Source organism: Candoia aspera, chromosome 4, assembly GCF_035149785.1.
Source record: "Candoia aspera isolate rCanAsp1 chromosome 4, rCanAsp1.hap2, whole genome shotgun sequence".
Classification (NCBI taxonomy): Eukaryota; Metazoa; Chordata; class Lepidosauria; order Squamata; family Boidae; genus Candoia; species Candoia aspera.
In genome coordinates this window covers 113,070,285-113,091,197 of record NC_086156.1, presented here as the reverse complement: position 1 = coordinate 113,091,197, position 20,913 = coordinate 113,070,285, and the positions used below count along the sequence as shown (strand labels likewise).

At 41.4% G+C, this 20,913-nt stretch overlaps 1 pseudogene; it reads right to left on the bottom strand.

Annotated features, from left to right (window-relative positions):
• Positions 1-5,992: 5,992 nt before the first annotated feature.
• Positions 5,993-12,318, bottom strand: LOC134497158 (uncharacterized; annotated as a pseudogene).
• Between the last annotated feature and the right edge of the window lie 8,595 nt (positions 12,319-20,913).

The following is a 20,913-nucleotide window of genomic DNA, read 5'->3' as shown; positions in this document are numbered from 1 at the left end:
TAGATGATAAGATAAAATGGTTAAGATATAAAGATCTGATCAAATATGAACAAGATACACCTCTGTTAAAACAAGAGAAGAAATAGAAGGAGAAGGACACCGGTGTCATTGGTTCACATATATGCAGTTAAATGAACGATTTAAATGAGATAAAAAAATATATAAATTAAAAAAAGAAAAAACAGAGATCAAAAAACAGCTTTATATAAATAATGAGCATATTATGACAAAGACGTAGAAAATGTCATTTTAATTAAATCAAGAAGATGAGCAGGTCAAAGAGTCTATGACTAATTGGGCAAGAAATTTTGGATATAACATTTTATTAGATAACTGAGAAACAAGGTGGACAAAGCGATTAAAATTTACTTTGTGTTATCATTTAAAGGAAAACTTCTATCAAATGATGTTCAGATGGAACCTAACCCCACAAAAATATGCAAAATTCTATAAAAACTTTTCTAATGTATGTTGTAAATGTTCACAAAGGGAAGGGACATTTTACAAATCACTTTGCCTTCTCCCAGATGGAATGCAAAATTGCATGAAAACGAAGGGACAATCTTCTGTCATCCCTAAATTTGTATATAATTTTGGATAAAGGAGATACACTATCCATTCACATAATATGGATTTTCTTAAAGGAATTTTGAAATTTGGGGAATTCCTTATAGGAGTCATTACAGGCCTGTTGAATAATTCTTACCTAAGATATAGAGCAAGACTACATTATATAAATAAAAACCTAGCATTGCCATGTGGAAGTTCTGGTGTTGATTTTCATAAATCACAGATCAAAAACTACAAGGTGAGAACGTAGGAGTTATTTCAATATTTAATTCCATTTAATTTTCCTGTTGAGCAAAGAGGCTGAGCGATTCCAACCTTTCTCCCACCCGGAAGTTATGGGGAGGACGGCAGGTGGAGAGCCAATTTTCCTAAACCACCTAGAACATGAATTTCCCTGGAATTGACTTGAAACCACCGAACTACGTTCCTTTGCTATTCTAAGTATTATAACCTGACCGCAAATAGGCTACCCTTGGCCTGACGTTTTTAAGCCTCATTTTCTGACTTCTGCCCCCTTCCATGGTGTCAGACCACACCACACTCTGGCAGGCCTTGCAGCATCCTCATTTTATTAGTAAATTTTGACTGCTAGCAGAGGAAAATGATTTTAAACGTATTTAAACTTTCAAATGCCTATATGGGTGTGCATGTGTTCACGTGTGTGTGTGTCTGCATACATTGTTGTCTGTGTTTCTGTGTGTGTGTTCATATATGTAGTACATCTATGGAGAGCAGGAGAGAGGATATATAGACACAGAAACAAATGCACCCAAAGAGGGATAGGGACAGATCTGCATCTCAAGAAAGAGTCAAGGAAGGTTGAACTTCAAGACCAAAAAAAGAATGAAGAGTTCTAATTACTGAATCAATTCTGTATTTCCTGATACTATTTGAGAGCAGAACTTGAGAACAATTTTCCTTTGCTGTCTTTCAGGAGGGTACTGAGATTTGCCATTTTCTTCCTATCCAAAAGGAGAACAGATCCCAGAATGCCCATGCCAAGATCAGCTCTTCCTTCCTCTTGGCACTCAGGCAGCTTTCTCAGGTCCCTCTCAAGTCTCCTGGGAAAATGCAGCCTTCTGGGGCTGAGCTGACTTGCAGAGCGGCTCTGAGGAAGGGAAGGTTTTTGCCCGGCTTCAGACTCACTTCCTCCCACTGTGTGTCTCGCACAGTAATAGACTGCCGAGTCCTCCGGCTTCAGGCTGTTCATTTGCAGATAGACTTGGCTTTTGGAGTTGTCCCTGGAGATGGTGAAGCGTCCCTTCACTTTGTCCGAGTAGGAACTACTGGTACCGGTATATATGCGTGCCACCCATTCCAGCCCCTTTCCAGGGGCCTGTCTCACCCAGCCCATGTAGTAGCTGCCGAAGTCAAATCCGGAGCCTTGGCAGGAGAGGCGGAGGGACTCTCCAGGCCTTCTCACGTCCCCTCCGGACTCCACCAACTGGGCCTCTGACAGGACACCTGAAATAAAAGTTGTTTTAATGAGCTCTCCTTTATGCAAGAATTAAAATGGAAAGAACCTGAATAGGAGGGAACCAATACCTCTGAGGACTGCTAGGAAGGAAACGAAAATCAGCCACAGTATCATTTTTGCTCCCGTAAAAGAATAGAGGAGACTTGACAGGAAAGGATTCAGGAAAGGGCACAAACTTTGTGTTGGTGCGTGTAGCCTGAAAAGAGACACCCTGGGGCTCCTTTAAAGGGGAAATTGTGGCCTGATTTCCATATTGCTCAGCATAAAAGAGCCCCTCGGGGCTTTGAGGTATAGATTTATTTCAACAGACTTTTCACACATGGGACATAGAAGAAAGGGCAGCTTTACACTGGAATAATTAAAGCTTCTGACAGATGCTTCTCACTTAATGTAAGGGTTTTAAGGCAACAGAGAGAAATCAGGCATTGAAATTTCCTCAAATAGCCATGCTACAGTCCGTGAATAAAGAGAATGGCACATCGGAGTTCAAAATGGTTGCTCCACTGTTGTTCCCTTGACCACGTTCTTTGGAAGAAACCAAAATTAAGTCAATGCAGACCAAGCCATGAGGCCCAATTTATAGGCCACAGATCAATTTTACATACACATCCAAGTCTCAAAGTTGGAATATAAATCATTGGAAGCCTGTATAATGTTTCTTTATGGATTGGTTTTTAACTCAGCAGCCATACTGATTACAAATATTGCCACTTTTTGGGTTGTCATTTTTATGGTCTTCTTATCTGTTTTTGACTGCCCAGAGTTAATTCATACTAAGACTCAAAAAACGCCCTGTCCTACACTGATTCCATGGACTGAGAAACAGAAATAAATGACTTTTCATATTCCAAACAATTCAGTTTGTTCTATATTTAGCGAAGCACCTTTGTTCTCAACTCAGATATGGCTTCGTTGTAAGGAATTTAATCTCTTGGGATTTTAAATTTATTTGAATTCCCTTCATTGGTCTCTTAGGAAAATGAGAGTAAATATAATGATGCTTCCAAAATGAGACAAGGCCTGTTGAACCTTCCTTTGTTCCCCTCCCCCACCCCACACATATGAAAAGCGATTCCATGTGGCAACACTGCCCCCTGGTGTAAAACCTGAGGCGGGAAGGCATCTACTTTACTTTCCTTGGAGATTCTTGCTTTAAGAAATGGTAATTAGGGCTCTGAAGAAATGACAATTTAGCTGGTCTAATGAGAAATCCAAAGCTGCCCTTTTTTTATATGAAAGGAAAATCCTTTTGGTGGGTTATTCTATGATATATTTTCTTTTCTTTACGTCGTTTATTCTTATTTTTTCTCCTAAATATCATGAAATCGTGTAAAAACGGGTTGGGAAGGACCATCTCGTTCGTCTAGTACAAACCATCCCTAACTGGTGGGAAGCAGACCCTCTCTGCAGTCCTCCAACCAAAAGTGGTTTTTCCAGCCAGATTGAAGCAGGTCCCCCTTGTTCTTCCCTCGGCCTCGTTTTACTCCAGGCAGACCGGGTTGGAAGGGCTTATCATTGGTCAGAACCTGCTCTATATGGGTTTGGTATTCTGCCTGATAGGAGCATAACTCTGTACATCCCTTGTTCATCTTCTACCATTCATCCAGGGTGGATGACTGACATTTTGCTAAATATGAGACTTAAAGGAAAACATAATTTTATCCTCTTTTTATTTTTCTTTATTTCTGCAAACTGTATTCCACTTTTTTTACATAAATTCCATCTCTACATTCACAGGACCCCTTTTGCCATTTCGTATGGTTCAATTAAAGCAGAAGCAGTAACTGATTATACAGTCCTCCGGAAAAAAAAGAGGCACTCGGTGCATTGACCTTCCACCTTTCCTTGAAGGTATATTCCAGAGAGGAGAGGAGGGGAGAGGAGGGGAGAGGAGAGGAGGGGAGAATTTTCCCTTAATATACAAATGTTGTTGGTTAAAATGGACACTCCCTCCATTCACATGACAGAATTCTTTGAAACTATTTTGATATATAATTTTGGTAAAAGAGATACTCTATCCATTCACATACTGTGGGTTTCTTTGCAACAATTTTGAGATTTTGGGCAAATCATTATATGAGTCAATACAGGCATGTTGAATTATTCATTCCTAGGATAAAGAACATGCCCTGTGTAAGTTGAGGGGCTGATTTTTCTTCATCACAGATCAAAAACTACAAGGTGAGACCATAGGAGTTATTTCAATATTTATTTTCCATTCAATTTTCCTCTTGAGAAAAGAGGCTAAGTTATTTCGATCTTTCCCCCACCCCGAAGATAGTGGGGAGGACGGCAGGTCGAGGCATCCCTGGGTGGAGAGGGGGTGGCAGCAGGAACTGCCAGGAAGCCACCCCAAGGCAGGAAGAGAGTCCAAACTCTACAGACACAGAAGGCTTCTGGGAGAGGATCTCTGCAATTCCCAAAGTTTTGGTTTCTTGGCTCTACCCTGCAGTGGGGAGGGAGTGTCAGGATTAAGGGAATTGAATATATATTAATATAGAAGGGATGACAAATGAGCAACATATAGAAAAGAATTTAACTGAGGAGACATGGCAGTATTCAGAGAACCAAAATGGAATAAACTGAAATATTCATCAAGGAAGAAATGTAGATAATCAATCCCTATTTTTTCCTCTCATGAAATTTTAAGTTAATTTTTTTTAAAAAAAACCTTCCTAGTATATTCTCCCTCCCTAATATTTCCTTCTTGTCGCCCAAAGAAGACCTAACTAGTGTCCTATTTAGACTCTGAGGTGGTCAGACAGGGTTATTATCAAAAACACTCTTTATTAATACAACTATTTACAATAGTGAGTCCTTGTGATCAATGAGGTAGTCCGGTTCCGATTAAGACCATGCTGGCAACAACAGGAGAACCAGCAAGTTTGCAGGAGGAGACTGTGGAAAAACAGCTAAGCAGGATTTGCTGACTGAAGCTGGGAGACCGGAAGAAGATAGGACACATGGCACAACTGGGACTGGCAATGAGTGTCTGCGAACTGCAACACCACCCAAACTAGGCTGGAAGCTAGGCAAGACTGATCTGGAACCACGGGGCAATGCTTGGCTCTGGAGGCAGGACTTGACTGAACTGGACAATCAAGGCTGAACTGGGTACACTGGGCTGAAGACTGAGGACGAGGCTGATAAGGTGAAACAAGGCTGGACTTGGCTGGCGATTCTGGACTAGGCTGGGGGCTTGGCACATGACTAGGCAGGACTGCAGGCTCTTGACTAGGCTGGAAGCTTGAATCATGACTGGACTGGACTGCAGATCCTGAACAAGGTTGAGAACCTGGAGCACAACTAGATAGGTCTTAAGTTCCTGAACAATGCTGGATAATCAAAGCACGATGAAACTGAACTGGAGACTCTGAGCAAAGCTGGCAGCTAGGAACAAGATTAGGAATGTGCCTGGAACATGCAGAATGGAGGCGGCAAGGCCCGAAGCTGGACACAAGGCTGAGGTTGCTGGATTTGGCAGGAAGAAGATCCTCTGTGGCAGCAGGTACAGGATACAGGTCCTCTACCATAGGAAACATTGATGCTGATTCCTCTCCAGCTATAGATGACATCTCCAACACAGGTAAGGATTCTTCCACTGGGCTGTGAGCTCAAAGGACCGGTTCTCTCTGGCAGCTTGCTCTTCCCATGTCTGCCTTTTATGCCTGTCCTTTGCGCACCTATTCCCTTCTGCGGCCAATCAGGCTGCCTTCTCCTTCCCACGCTTTTCTGCACACCTTTCCTGCATGCTGATTGGAGGATTCAAATCCTCCTCCGAAGACTGGCCAATCATCGCCCGTAACTTTTCCTGGGCTGCTGAGTCATTACTGGGTTTTGCTTTCCCGGTTTCTGCTTGATACGTTTCTCTTTCTCCTTCTGATTCAGAAGGAGTTTCATTTTCTGAGTCAGAAGCCAGCTGGAACCTCACAACCAGATTCCAGACTACTTTTTTCCAGTATCAGCTCTGGCCTCCCACTTCCTTTCATGGAGGTTTATCTGAACTTTCTCGGGTATAATACACAAATTTAACCTTCCGTGACTGAAGGAACTTGCAGGGCTGCTCTGAGGAAGGGAAGGTTCTTGCTTGGCTTCAGATTCACCTCCTCTCACTGTGTCCCTCGCACAGTAATAGGCTGCCATGTCCTCTGGCTTCAGGCCGTTCATTTGCAAATACAGCCGGCTGCGGGAGTCGTCCCTGGAGATGGTGAAGCGTCCCTTGACTTTATCCGAAGAATTAATTGGGGTTGCGTATGTACCTATCACTGCAATCCATTCCAGTCCTTCCCTGGATACTGTGTCACCCAGTGCACGGCATAGCTGCTGAAGGTGAATCCCGAGGCCTGGCAGGAGAGACGGAGGGACCCTCCAGGCCTCCTCACGTCCCCTCCAGACTCCCCCAACTGGACCTCTGAACAGACACCTAAGATAAAAGTTGTTTGAATGAGCTCTCCTGTATTTCAGAATTAAAATGGAAAGAACCTGAATAGGAGGAAACAATTACCTACTAAGGACACCAAGTTTACCCAGCGGATCATTTTGCTCCCTTGAATGAATGGAGGGAACTGACAGGTGAGGATTTGGGACACTGCACAAACGTTGTGTTGGTGGGTGTAGCCAGAAAAGGGAAACCGTGGGGCTCCCTTAAAGGGGAAACTGTGGCTCGATTTACATATTACTTCTGATAAAGGAGCCCCTCAGGGCGTTCATGTAAACGTTTCTGTGCACACCCCATATAAACATGATTTTCAAATAACATTCTAGACCAAAAAGCAGTCAAGGGAGGAACAAATTGGCATTATTGTTGTTATTATCATTTAGAAAGAAAGAGCAGGTTTACACTGGAGTATGTAAGTAAGGTTCTGATAAAGGATCTCTGCAGTTCAGGAACACGTTTAAAGGTGAGAGAAAGAAAACATGCACCGAGATTAACTTAAATAGCCATGTTGGAGACCTTACATGAAAAGCATGGCACATGAGAATCCAGGGCATTTGCTCCACAGTTGTTCCCCTGATCATGTTCTTTGGAAGGAACCCAAAACAGCTGAATGCAGACCAAGCCGTAAGGCAACATTTGTCACTCACAGTTGAATTTACACTTACATGTCCAAGTCGCAAAGCTAGAATTGAGGAAACTACAGGCAATGCAGAAAGAGCTCGATCCCGTGGGGTCTTTTTTTTTTTTTTTTTAGTAGAATGCTTTCAACTCAGCAGTTGTATGGATTTTATATTCTGGTTTATATGTTTATTGGTTGTTAGCTGCCCACACTTGATTCCGCAAAATGGCAAGCCATACAAATTGAAATAATAATACTAAGAATACTAAAAATGCTACCATTAATCATAATGCTATCACATGCACTCTCTCTGTGGACTGAGAAATAAAACATATGGCACTTCGTAGTCTCCAAAAATTTAACTTTGCCCTATATTTAGCAAAGCACGTCTGTGGTCCACTCACACATAGCTTCACTAAAAAATCACAAAATAATCGTAACTTCAAAATGAGACACTTGATTTATTTCCCCAAACCGCCTCCCCCCCATGCATGGGCCATGCAAGAAATGTGACAACACTGCCCCCTGCTGTAAAAGGGGAGGATGACAGGCATCTCCCTTTTTTTCCAGGGTGGTAACTAATGCTGAGAATGAATTATTATTACTTATTAATTTATTTTCTATCCTGCCTTTATTATTTTTATAAATAACTCAAGGCAGGGAACCTACCTAATACTCCTTCCTCCTCCTATTTTCCCCAGAACAACAACCCTGTGAGGTGGGTTGAGCTGAGAGAAAGGGACTGGCCCAAAGTCACCCAGCCGGCTTTCATGCCTAAGGTGGGACTAGAACTCTCCGTCTCCTGGTTTCTAGCCTGGAGCCTTCACCACTAGATCAAACTGGCTCCTTTTTATTAAGGTTAATTAATTAATTTATTTATTAATTAAGGTTCTTCAGAAAATCTAAGCAGGTCTAGTAAGACATCCAAAGCTGCTGTTCTGTTACCTGACTATTCTTATTTTTATTCCTAAACCCAATGAAATCATGGAAGAATATTTTAGGAAGCGCCATCTGTGTCAGTGAGTACCAACCATCCCTCACAGCGAGATCCTGTCTGCACACCTCCAACCAAAACAGGCTCTTCTAGAAAGGTTGAGGCAATGCTGCCCTGTTCTCCCTTCATCCTAGCTTTACTCTGGGCAGACAGAATTGGCAGCTGAGGGGAGAGAGCCTCTGGTTTAAGGGAATTGAATATACATTCATGTGGAAAGAATGAGAGAAGAGCAACATGTCGTAAAGAATTAAACTGGGGAGAGTTGGCGATACTGAAAACCAAAGGGGACTGAACTGCTAAATTGGACAAGGAAGAATTGCAGGTAATACACCTTTCTTCCTCAAACTAAATTTAAACTTTTTAAAAACTGTCAGTTTATTCTACTGTCGAATAAACAGGCGAAGGGACTCTCCGGGCCTTCTCACATCTCCTCCAGACTCCACCATCTGGACTCTGACTGAACTCCTATTAAAAAAAAAAAAAATCAATGAGCTCTCCTGTGTAAAAAAAGGAAAATGGAAAGATCCTGAAGAGGGAGGAAACTATTACCTCTGAGGACTGCTAGGAAGGACACCAAGTTTACCCAGAGGATCATTTTTGCTCCCTTGAACGAATGGATGGAATTGACAGGAGAGGATAAAGGAAAGGGCACAAACTCTGTGTTGGTGGGTGTCGCCTGTCAAGGGAAACCATGGGGCTCCTTTAAAGGAGGAAATTGTGCCTCGATTTACATATTACTTCTGATAAAAGGGCCCCTCAGGGCATTGTTCTCATAGATTTCCTTGCACACATCTGACACTGGTGATTTTTAAAATAACTTTCCAGTCCTATGAAAAGCAAAGGGAAGATTTTGTTTGTATTTTTCCTGTGAGTACGTAGGGGAAAGGCAGGTTTACATTAGAGTAATTAAGACAGAGGCATGCAAAATTTCAGCACTTCTCAAAAGTAAGTCAAGGTAACAGAGAGTGAACTTGCACTAAGAATGTTTGAAAGAGACATGTTGAAGATAGAACATGCAAAGAATGGCACATCTCAGTTCAGGAAATATTTTTCCACCTTCCCTCCTTTAAAACATGCCGTTTTGAAGAATCCCAGAAGAACTGAATGCAGACCAATCCAGGAGGAACAATTTATAAGTCCGAGTTTAATGAGCGAAATCACAGGGAGAAATGGAATAGGTCGAGCCTGTGGGGTGTACTTGGCCTATTAGATGGGTTCTTAAGTTGGCAGTTGTATGAATTTAAAATATTGCTTTGTGGGGATGCGGTTAAACCGCTGAGCTGCTGAGCTTGCTGATCAGAAGGTCGGCGGTTCGAATCCGCATGACAGGATGAGCTCCCATTGCTAGTCCCAGCTCTTGCCAACCTAGCAGTTTGAAAAGAAGCCAGTGTGAGTTGATGAAGAGGTACCGCTTCGGTGGGCAGGTAACGGCATTCCATTTAGTCATGCCAGCCACATCACCACGGAAGTGTCTACAGACAAACGCCAGCTCTTCGGCTTTGAAGCGGAGATGCGCACCGCCCCCTAGAGTCGGACACAACTGGACTTAATGTCAAGGGAAACCTTTACCTTTACCTTGGTTTTGGGTTGGTATTTTGAGTTGTGTTTTTATCAGTTGCTAGTTCCCCAGAGTAAATTTGGAAAAATGGGCAGCCATACAAATTGAAAAAATAATAATAATAATAATAATAATAATAATAATAATAATAATAATAATAATAAAGCAATAGTAATACCAATGCCATATACTAATAAAAATGCCAGCAAGTACAGTCGCTCTGTGAGCTGAGAAATTCTAATAAATCACTTTATATTCCCCAAAAGATTCAGTTGCTCTATATTTAGCAAAGCACTTCTGTTGTCGACTCAGACATGGCTTCATGGTGAGGACTGTTGCCTCCTGAGATGGGACATTCTCTTGAGACCTTTTCAGTGAACACATATGGAAATAACAGAAAGAAACAAGAATGGCTCCAAAATGAGAGAATATCTAATGCCACTTCTGTTACTTCCCTACACCCCACCCCCTCCCCACATACGGGCAATGGGACTCAGGGTGACACCACTGCCCCCTGCTGGGGAGGGTGAGGAGGGGCGGCATCTGCCTGATTGTCCAAGGAGATTCTGACATTCCAGGAGGGGAAGTGAGGCTGAGAAGCAATGAAGCTGCTCCAGGAGTTCTAAGCAGGTCTAGGGAAAGATCTAAATATGCTCTTTTCTTACAGGATAGAAAATTCCTTTTGAAGTCTTATTCTAGGAATGATTGCATTTTCTGTACAGGGAGGATACTGATTTTGGCCTTATTTTCTGCCTTCTGCCCCCTTCCTTGGTGTCACACCACACCAAACTCTTGCAGGCCTTGCAGCATCCTTATTTTATTACTACATTTCGACTGCTAGCAGAGGAAAATGACTTTAAACATTTTTAAACTTTCAAATGCCTATATGTGTGTGCATGCGTTCATGTGTGTGTGTCTTTTTGTGTGTACATATATGTAGTACATCTATGGAGAGAGAGAGAGAGGATATATAGACTCAGAAACAAATGCACCCAAAGAGGGAGAGGGGAAGTTCTGCATCTCAAGAAAGAGTAAATGAGGGTTGAACTTCAAGACCAATAAAAGAATGAAGAGTTCTAATTACTGAATCAATTCTGTACTTCCTGATACTTTTTGAGAGCAGAACTCGAGAACAATTTCCCTTTGCTGTCTTTAAGGAGGATTAAAAAAAAGAAAAGACACTATTCAATGTATATTCTGTACTGAGATTTGCCATTTTATTCCTATCCAAAAGGAGAACAGATCCCAGAATGCCCAGGCCAAGATCAGCTCTTCCTTCCTCTTGGCACTCAGGCAGCTTTCTCAGGTCCCTCCCAAGTCTTGGGGGAAAATCCAGCCTTCTGGGGCTGAGCTGACTGGCAGAGCAGCTCAGAGGAATGGAAGTTTTTTGCCAGGCTTCAGACTCACTTCCTCTCACTGTGTCTCTCACACAGTAATAGACTGCCGAGTCCTCCAGTTTCAGACTGTCCATCTGCAGATAGACTTGGCTTTTGGAGTTGTCCCTGGAGATGGTGAAGCGTCCCTTCACTTTGTCCGGGTAGGAAGTACCGGAACCAGAGGTTATGTAAGCCACCCATTCCAGCCCTTTTCCAAGGGACTGTCTCACCCAGCTCATCCAAGAGCTGCTGAAGCTGAATCCGGAGGCTTGGCAGGAGAGACGGAGGGACCCTCCATGCCTTCTCACGTCCCCTCCTTCCCCTTTTGAAAATACTGTGTGTCATCCTTCCTCCTTTCCTTAGCAAGGATTAAACCTGATTTGAACCCCTTGAGGCCAAAGGAACCCCCCAGCGAGTCAGACCCTTGGAATTTCCCACTCCGCAGGCAACACCCCTCACCTTTCCTTCATCCCTCTTCCTTCTATGAACTGGAACATGATGATCGATGCTTGCAATAAAGGGTAATCTTCCTCCTTATCATTGCTTTCCATCCGTTGCATCTATGACAGTAAGTTAACTTTTTGTCCTTGATTTAATTTCAGAATGATCAATCGGTCAAAAGAAGACCAAGATTGTTTTAGCCAGTGACGCGTCTTTCATCCATCCTGGGTTTCCTCAAAGAAAAAAGGATTGGCAGTTAGCTCTTCTCCTCTCCTCTCCTCTCCTCTCCTTTCTGAAGTTTGTGGCATTTTGCAGGGGAATAATTTTTTACACTGACTTCTTTATCATCTCCCTTTAACTTCATTGGCTAAGTATGGCGGTCACTAGCATGAGACATAGCATAAAACATTACCCTTTCTTATTTGCTATATATTAAATTACTATTGAGTTAACTGTTTCTATCCTTTTAAGAACCTCTTTATCCCTCCTTCATTGCAACTAGGACCAGTGCTATTTAATTTCTGCTTTAGCCTCATGGAAGCAGCAGCAGAAGGAGGCAGGTCACAGTTACAACCGCAGGTCTTATTTCAGCCATTGTCAGACCTTGTAGTGTGCTCTCTTTGTGCCATTGCTCCCTCCTTCTGACTGTGGATGGACAGGTTCCCCACACCTTCAATTTAATTCATCCTCTATCCTCCCAACCCATTCCAGTCCTTTCCTGGAGACTGTCTCACCCAGCTCATCTCATTGCTGCTGAACGTGAAGCCCGAAGCTTGGCAGGAGAGATGGAGGGATTCTCCAGGCCTTTTTATATCCCCTCCAGATTCCACCTGCCTCAGCTCCATTTGGACATCTGGAAAGGGAATATTGAAATGCAGACTTTATCCATCTTGCTCCAGTCCATTAATTTCTACCATATAAGAGCCCTTTAGCTTCCATCTCTGGATGGAAGAACCATTACCTTGGAAGGCTGCTAAAAGGGAAATGAGTTGGAGCAAAAGGCTCATGTTCCTATCTCAGTGTGTCAGAGAAGAAGTTCCAGGCAGTCTGGCTCTGGACCTCTAGCTACAGCTTGAGGAGGGAGGAGAAGGAGGCATATAAAGAGGAAGGGTGTCTCTGCATTAACATACACTTCAGGATAAAAGAGAAGCAGAGCTTCTTGGTATTTGGCCTTGGTAGTCTGGACACTTTGATGAATCACTGCCTCTCAGGCAGATAATTCCTGAATATATGTGTCAGCGGGAAAAACCTCCCAGAAGAATTCCAATCCACAAGGTTCGATGATGCAGAGAAAAGAGTTTATTTGTAACGCGTTTGCAAAGGCGGGTTCCTCCGTGCAAGAAGGAACCCTGAACGAAGTTAACACTATACCTTTATACCCTCCTTGCCTGTCATCCTCCTCCTTTGAAGGTTCAGCTCACATTCTTTCTGTTACCTTGAAGTAGCCACTTTGATTTACAAATTTACAATGCCAGCGGGATGTCAGGATGTTCCTGAAATCCTTATCGTTGTTTTTGACTCGGATGGCTCACCAGATCCTAGTTTAATTTACAAAAGGTCAAGATAACCGTGACTGCCTTTTTGTCAGGAAGAGGAAAAACAGATATGTGATGACAGTAATCAACACCTCCTTGAGACATGTATGGTTATTGATTACATCCTTAAGAATGTGTTCGACTCCGTGCTAATTTTTATCGTTTTGATGTATATCAGGGCCTGTATTTCCTCCTTACTTCACAAGAAAATCTACACAATCCCAACTATCCCTCCCCCGTTGCATAACCTTGCTGGCACCAGTTATCCCCTATTATCATCAGCTACAAATTCTAAACCTAATGACTGTTTTAGCACCCATTTTCACTCTCCCCCTCCTTCCTTTCAGGCAGCTCTTTTTCTCCTTTAGATAAGTTTAAGGCACATTCAGGGGTTCTGTGAACCCCTGCTTTTCCCCCCTCTCACATATGGAATGTGTATTGCACAGTTTAGATCTTTAGAACAATTAATTAAAAGTTTGATTTCCTACCTGCTTCCAGGATATTGGATGATGATATCTCATTCCAGGATTTTATCTGAGTCCAGGCTCACCCCGATCACATTGCAAAGAGTGAAGTTACAATTGGAATCTTCAGGCCATATTAATAATTTTCCATTTCCCTGCACTAAACTTTCTGATTGGACACCTATAACAAAAGAGTCCTAAAGGTCTCACTAGAGGGCTGATTTCTTCTTCTCAGGAAGCATATACACAAAAGAAATCCCTCTGTAATGGAAGTAGAGGAAACAAACTGGAGCAAAAGGATTGCATTTATCTTTGTCCTTTCATTCCACCTGCTATGCTCTATTGTAGATGGCTGGAAAATGGACACAGAATCACAAAGGTTAATTTTATAATGAATTAGATCTTGGTGAAATACATTGTATCCCCCAGTCAGATATACATTAGGTTTTCCAAAGGACTTTTTCCTATCTGGAGACACTTATTCTTTTGTCCTAACAGGCAAGGCAGATTGGGAGATTATGGGAGGTAAAAGTGTGTGGGAACTTCCGGGGAAGAGATGGTGAACTGAGGACCAGAGTGGAGTGAATAGTGGGCGTGTAGACCGACTCTTCATAATTCCTCTCTGGATAAGGAGAAGATGACTTGAGATCACCCACATGTCCTCCAGACAGTGGCTCCTCATGAGGAGGCCACAACACAGCAGTCTCCAGCAGGTTTAGCCCTCTGGGAGAAAAGGGAATTGCCATCATTTTCCTCAAGCCACAGATGGCACCTTTGAAAGGACACCCAGTGCTCACTAGTGTAAAATTGGTGATCGTTACAGATGGTCTAAGGGTACAGATGGATCGGAAATAAGAGTTTGGAATTAATTATCAGAACCTTCCCCATAGGAAAAATTTATAATTATTGTATTTTTTTCTCTTGTAGAGGGAGCTGTAATTGCAGTGAGTTTTCATCCAAAAATGGTGGAAATGATCAGCCTCAGAAGTGTCATCCCCTCTGAATACACCCTTTCTACAGGCTCCATATTCAGGGGGATTTTGCAGACCAAGAGTGCCCCCTAGTGGAAAACTGGAGAAGATGAGGCAGAAGGCTTAACCCTCCAAGGAGATGCCTGTATTCTAATCGGGAAAGGGAGGTAGGAAGAAATTACTGAGCTCCGGAAGACCAAAACAGGTCCAGTGAGAGAGGTGGGGAACGAATCAGGGCTTGTATGAATTAGGGCTGTGTAATAAAAACATTATTACAGCAACAAATTTCGCTGCTGACAACAAAGGAAATAGAAATGAAATTAAGGTATGCAAAACAAAGACACTTTGAATTTGCTAATAAACCAGGAAAATGGCTGGCTTATAAAATAAGGAAAGATAGGGAGAATAAAATGATTATTAAAATCAGGGAAAATACATTTTGGAATATGGACAACATCATAACGAATGCCAAATAGCTTCAATATTTTAAGATGCTGAAAAAGCATTTGACAATTTGACCTGGTGTTTTATGATTAAAGTTTTAGAGAAAATGAAATTTGGGAAATCATTTGTGAAAGGGATTGAAGCAAGATACTCAACACAAAGTCCTAAGATTATAGTGAATGACGAATTGACAGATAATTGCAAAATAGAAAGAGGAACGAGACAGGGATGCCCCCTATCACCTCTCTTATTTATTCTAGTCCTAGAAGTCCTGAATAGAGATATAAGAGGGGACGGTCAAATAAAAGGTGTAAAAATTAGAAAAAAACAGATTTATAAATTAAAAGCATTTGAAGATTACCTAGTATTCCTATTACAAAATCCCCTAGATTATATAGAACATTTGTTGAAGAAATTAAAGGAATTTGTAGTGGCAGGATTTAAGGTAAATAAACAAAAAACGAAAATGTTGAGTGAAAACATGACTCAAAAACAAGAAACTTCAATAACTAAATAAGGTTTTATAATAGAAAAAAAGATTAGATAGTTCAGAGTAATATTATCAACAAATAATAATATATTATTTCAAACGAATTGTGTGAAAATTTGGAAGGAAATAAAAATTGATATGGAAAGAAGCGGAAAATTACAACTATCTTTGCTTGGAAAGATATCCGTAATCAACATGGATGTATTACCAAAGATGCTATTTCTTTTCCAAACATTACCAATCCTAATCAATGAAAAAATATTTAAAGTATGGCAAAAAGATATCTCAGATTTTATTTTGCAAGGAAAAAGAAGGGAATACAATTAAAATTATTGCAAGATGCTAAAGAAAGAGGAGGGTTGGGCTTACCAGATCTTAAATTGTACTTTGAAGCCTGTTGCTTTCTGTGGATAAGATAATGGTTAACGTTAGAAAATCCAAACCTTCTACAGCGAGAGGGACATGAACTCAGATGTGGGTGGCTGCATCTATTTGGACTGAAAAAGTAAAAATGAACAAAGAATTGAGAAATGATACTATTAGAAAAGTATTATTGAGGGCTTGGGATAAATATAACAGTAGATTATTACAAAAAATACCAGTGTGGATATCTCCACAAGAAGCTTTTGCAAGGAGGGAAAGTTCAGAGGATTAGATAAATTGGTTAATATAAAAAGATATAATCAAATATGAACAAGATACACCTATGCTAAAAACAAGAGAAGAAATAGAAGGAGAAGGACACTGGTGTCATTTTTTTCACATATATGAAGTTAAATGAATTATTTAAATGAGTTAAAAAATATATAAATTTTAAAAAGAAAAAACGAGATCGAAAAACAGTTATATATAAATAATGAGCATATTATGACAAAGATGTAGAAAATGTTACTAGAATTAAATCAAGAAGATGAACAAATTAAAGAGTGTATGATTAATTGGGCAAGAAATTTTGGATATAATATTTTGTTAGAGAACTGGGGGAAAATGTGGACAAAGGGATTAATATTTATTTGTGTTATCATTTAAAGGAGAACTTGTATAAAATGATTTACAGATGGTACCTAACCCCACAGAAATTCGCAAAATTCTATAAAAGTGTTTCTAATATTTGTTGTAAAACGTTCACAAAAGGACAGAACATTTTACCATTTATTGTGGACCTGTAAAAAAGAAGAAAACATCTGGGAACAAATATTTAGCATGATTCAGAAAATTCTTAAGATAGAAATTGTAACAAAAAAACAGAATTATTTTTCTTAGGTATAATGGAAGTGGATTAAGAGAGAAAATATGGTAATTATTTATAATATATGATCAAAGTAGCTGGGTTTATGTATGCACAATATTGGAAAAAGGAAAATATACCAACAATAGAGGAGTGGGTGATGAAAATATTGGAGCTAGCATACATGGTAAAATTAACAATTTTAATAAAAGAAAAAAATATTACGAGATTTAAAGAAATCTGGCAACCGATATTAGATTACCTGTATACAATCTAATATTGGTTGCCATATTTAGCATAAGAGCCTTACAAAGATAACTATTTGTAGATCTATAGCTACAAAAGTCAGAAACCATGTTTTAGTATGTGGTTATTGTTATTGTCTTTCTTGTTTATATGTGTATACGTGGTGTTAGGTGTATTCTAGAATGTTATATACATGACAATGTTTTATGATTTTGTATTCTATTTTAACGAATAAAAAGTTTACCCCAAAATTAAAGAGACTAAAGGTCAAGATTGTTAAACATAAAGGGAAGGAATATAAAGTTGGTTTATTTGAGGGGGCCTGTCTCACCCAGTTCATTCCATAGCTGCAGAAGCTGAACCCAGAGGCTTTGCAGGAGAGACGGAGGGATTCTCCAGGCCTTCTCACATCCCCTCCAGACTCCACCAACTGGACCTCTGCCTGGACACCTACAAAGAAACGTGTTTGGGTGAACCCTCCTGTATACAAGAACAGCAAATTGAAGCAAATTCTCTAGAGAGGTCAGAATTACCTCTGAGGATTACTACTAAGGACACCAGGTTTAGCCACAGGATCATTTTTGCCCCTGCTAATGAACAAAGGGGAAATACAGGACAGGATTCAGGAAAGAGCGCAACCTTTGTGCTGGTGGGGGTAGCATGAAGGGGAAACCGTGGGGCTCCTTTAAAGGGCAAATGGTGTCCTGATTTACGTATCGCTCTGGATAAAAGCGCCCCTCAGGCCATTGGGGTTTGATTTCTTTGCACACAGCTTTTACATATGAATTTGAATGGATGGAAACATCTCAGAACAATCAAGAATTTAACTGAGGAGAGATGGCGGTATTCGGAGAACCAAATGGGAAATGAACTGAAATATTGATCAAGGAAGAAATGTAGCTAATGAGTCCCTATTTGTACCTCTCAAGAAACTATAACATTTATATATATAAGCTTCCTAGTACATTCTCTTGCCCTAATATTTCCTTCTTGTACCTGTCATGGGATCTTTTTAAACTAGGCCCAATTTGATTGCCTCAGGCTCAAAAGATCCCCCCAGAGCAGCAGAACCTATGACAATTGGAGTTTTTGTATTAATTCATTTCATTCATTCATTTCCTGTCCTGCCTTTATTTTTATTTTATTTTTTTATTAATAACTCTGGCAGTGATCTTACCAAATACTCCCTCCTCCTCCCATTCTCCCTACAACTGCAACCCTGTGAGGCGGGTTGGGCTGAGAGATAGCGACTGGCCCACGGTCACCCAGCTGGCTTTCAGGCCTCAGGCGGGGCGAGAACTCACGTCCTCCTGGATTCTAGCCCGTTTCCTTAACCACTAGACCTGCCTGGCTCTCCCTATAAGAGGTGGGGTGATGTTTTATTCTAAGGAAAGAAACAAAACATATCTAAATACAAAAGTGAAACTTACAAATTTCTATGTCAGTGTTCTCCAGGGCTATAGATTAATATCCTAGCTTATAGCCTATATTACTAAAGAGACAATATCATACAGTGTTACCTATTATTACTTTGCTATACTCTGTAATATTACTTTTACGCTATACTATTGATTGAATCAAATTGGATAGCGGCTCTACAGAAGGGACGGTTTTTTTCAGGCTTCAGACTCAGTTCCTCTCACTGTGTCTCCTGCACAGTAATAGACTGCCGTGTCCTCTGTCTTCAGGCTGCTCATTTGCAGATACAGCTGGCTGCGGGAATCGTCCCTGGAGATGGTGGTGCATCCCTTGACTTTGTCCAAGTAGTAGGTTTCTCCATCGTAATCTACCATTGCAATCCATTCCAGTGCTTTCCCAGGGTCCTCTCTCAGCCAGTGCATGTAGGAGCATCTGAAGTCAAAGCCGGAGGCTTGGCAGGAGAGACGGAGGGACTCTCCAGCCCTTATCAGGTCCCCTTCAGACTCCACCAACTGGACAACAGACTGAACTCCTAAAAAAAACAACTTGTTTTAATAAGCTGTCCTGCATACAAGAATTAAAATGGAAAGAAGCCTTTCCAAGGCCCTCATTGCTTTGAACGGTCATTAAGCAATCCGTCGTTAAAGGAGGACTTCCTCTATATTGATGTGGAGGGAACAAGAAAAGAGCAACAAGTAGAAAAGAACTAAACTGGGGAGTGGTGGCGATATTGAGAACCAAAGGGGATTGAACTGCAAAATATCTCAAGGAACAATTGTCGGTAAGGAATCCATATTTCTACCTCAGCTTAAATTTTAGCTTTTTAAAAACGGCCAAGTATATTCCACTGCCCTGAGATTCCCTTCATCTCCCCTTCCGAAGTTCTAACCATTGTTGGAAGGAAATCTCGTCATCTTCATTCAGAGCTGGGAATAAAAAATGCTCAGGCCGTTGTGTGAACAGGTTGAAAGCTGATTTTCAAAGATCTGGTAGAACAACGGCAGTTGCCACAGTCTGGAATTTCCTTCCAGACCTTTATGTGGACAAGCTTTGCGGTTCTTATGTGAAAGTCTTTCCGCCCTCTAGCAATCTCCGTGCAAGCGCACTTAGCCGGTGGATGGAAAGGGGGCGCTCTCTAGGAATTCTGGGAAGGAGCAATTCCCCGGCGTTCAGAGGGGGGGCGCTCTGTGGTGGGGCCCCTGCTGGGTCGGGGTTCCCTTTGCTTGGGGCAGTTTGGCTTCCTGCCGAGCTGTGACCTCTTCATGTTTGGCGCTGCTAGTTTGGATTGTGAATTTTCTGGAGAAGGAATCTTTTGTGGAGATCTCTTTGGCCTGGGAAGAATGTTCACCTGAATGGGTCATTTTATGTGAAAGATCTCTGGCCATGTCTGAAAGGGATCTTTTGTCAGAACAGCTGGGTGCTTCCTGTTCCATTTTCACCTTTGGCCTTGCTTGAGGAGGGAAATCTGTATGGCGGGAAAAGGAGCATTTGGGGCAGAAAGTAAGGAGGAAGAGAGAGATCTTGATTCCTTATGAAACCACATTACCCACCAGATCTTCCAAGATCAGCTGTGGGCTCTCACTTCATACTGTGGAGATTTGCTGCTGCTCATTCTAACTACACAAACTCAACCTTCTGTGACTGAATCAATTTGGAGGGTTGTTGAAGACAGGCGTGTTCAATATTTCTTACCTAAGATATAGAGCAAGGTTACATTTTATAAATAAGACCTAGCATTCCCATGTGGAAGTTCTGGTGTTGATTTTCATAAATCAAGTATCAAAAATTACAAGGTGAGGAGTTATTTCAATATTTATTTTCCATTTAATTTCCCTGTTGAGCAAAGAGGCTGAGCGATTCCAACCTTTCTCCCATCCAGAATTTACTGGGGAGGGCGGCAGGTGGGGAGGCAATTTTCCTGAACCACCTAGAACATGACTTTCCCCGGAACTGATCTGAAACCCCCGATCTATGTTCCTTTGCTATTCTAAGTATTATAACACGACCGCAATTAGGCTACCCTTGGCAGAAAGTTTTTAGGCCTTGTTTTCTGACTTCTGCCCCCTTCCTTGGTGTCACTCCACACCACACTCTTGCAGGCCTTGCAGCATCCTGAATTTATTACTACATTTCGACTGCTAGCAGAGGAAATGATTGTAAACGTATTTAAACTTTCAAATGCCTATATGTCTGTACATGCATTCATGTGTGTCTGTCTGTGTGTGTGTACATATATGTAGTACATCTATGGAAAAAGGGAGAGAGGATATAAAGACAGAGAAATAAATGCACCCAAAGAGGCAGAGGGGAAGATCTGCGTTTCAAGAAAGAGTCAATGAGGGTTGAAATTCAAAACCAATAAAAGTATGAAGAGTTCTAATTACTGAATCAATTCTGTATTTCCTGATACTTTTTGAGAGCAGAACTTGAGAACAATTTCCCTCTGCTGTCTTTCAGGAGGGTACTGAGATTTACCATTTCCTTTCTATCCAAACGGAAAACAGCTCCCACAATTCCCAGGCCAAGTTCTGTTCTTACTTTCTCTTGGCACTCAGGCAGCTTTCTCAGGTTCCTCTCAAGCCTCCAGGGAAAATCCAGCCTTCTGGGGCTGAGCTGACTTGCAGAGCGGCTCTGAGGAAGGGA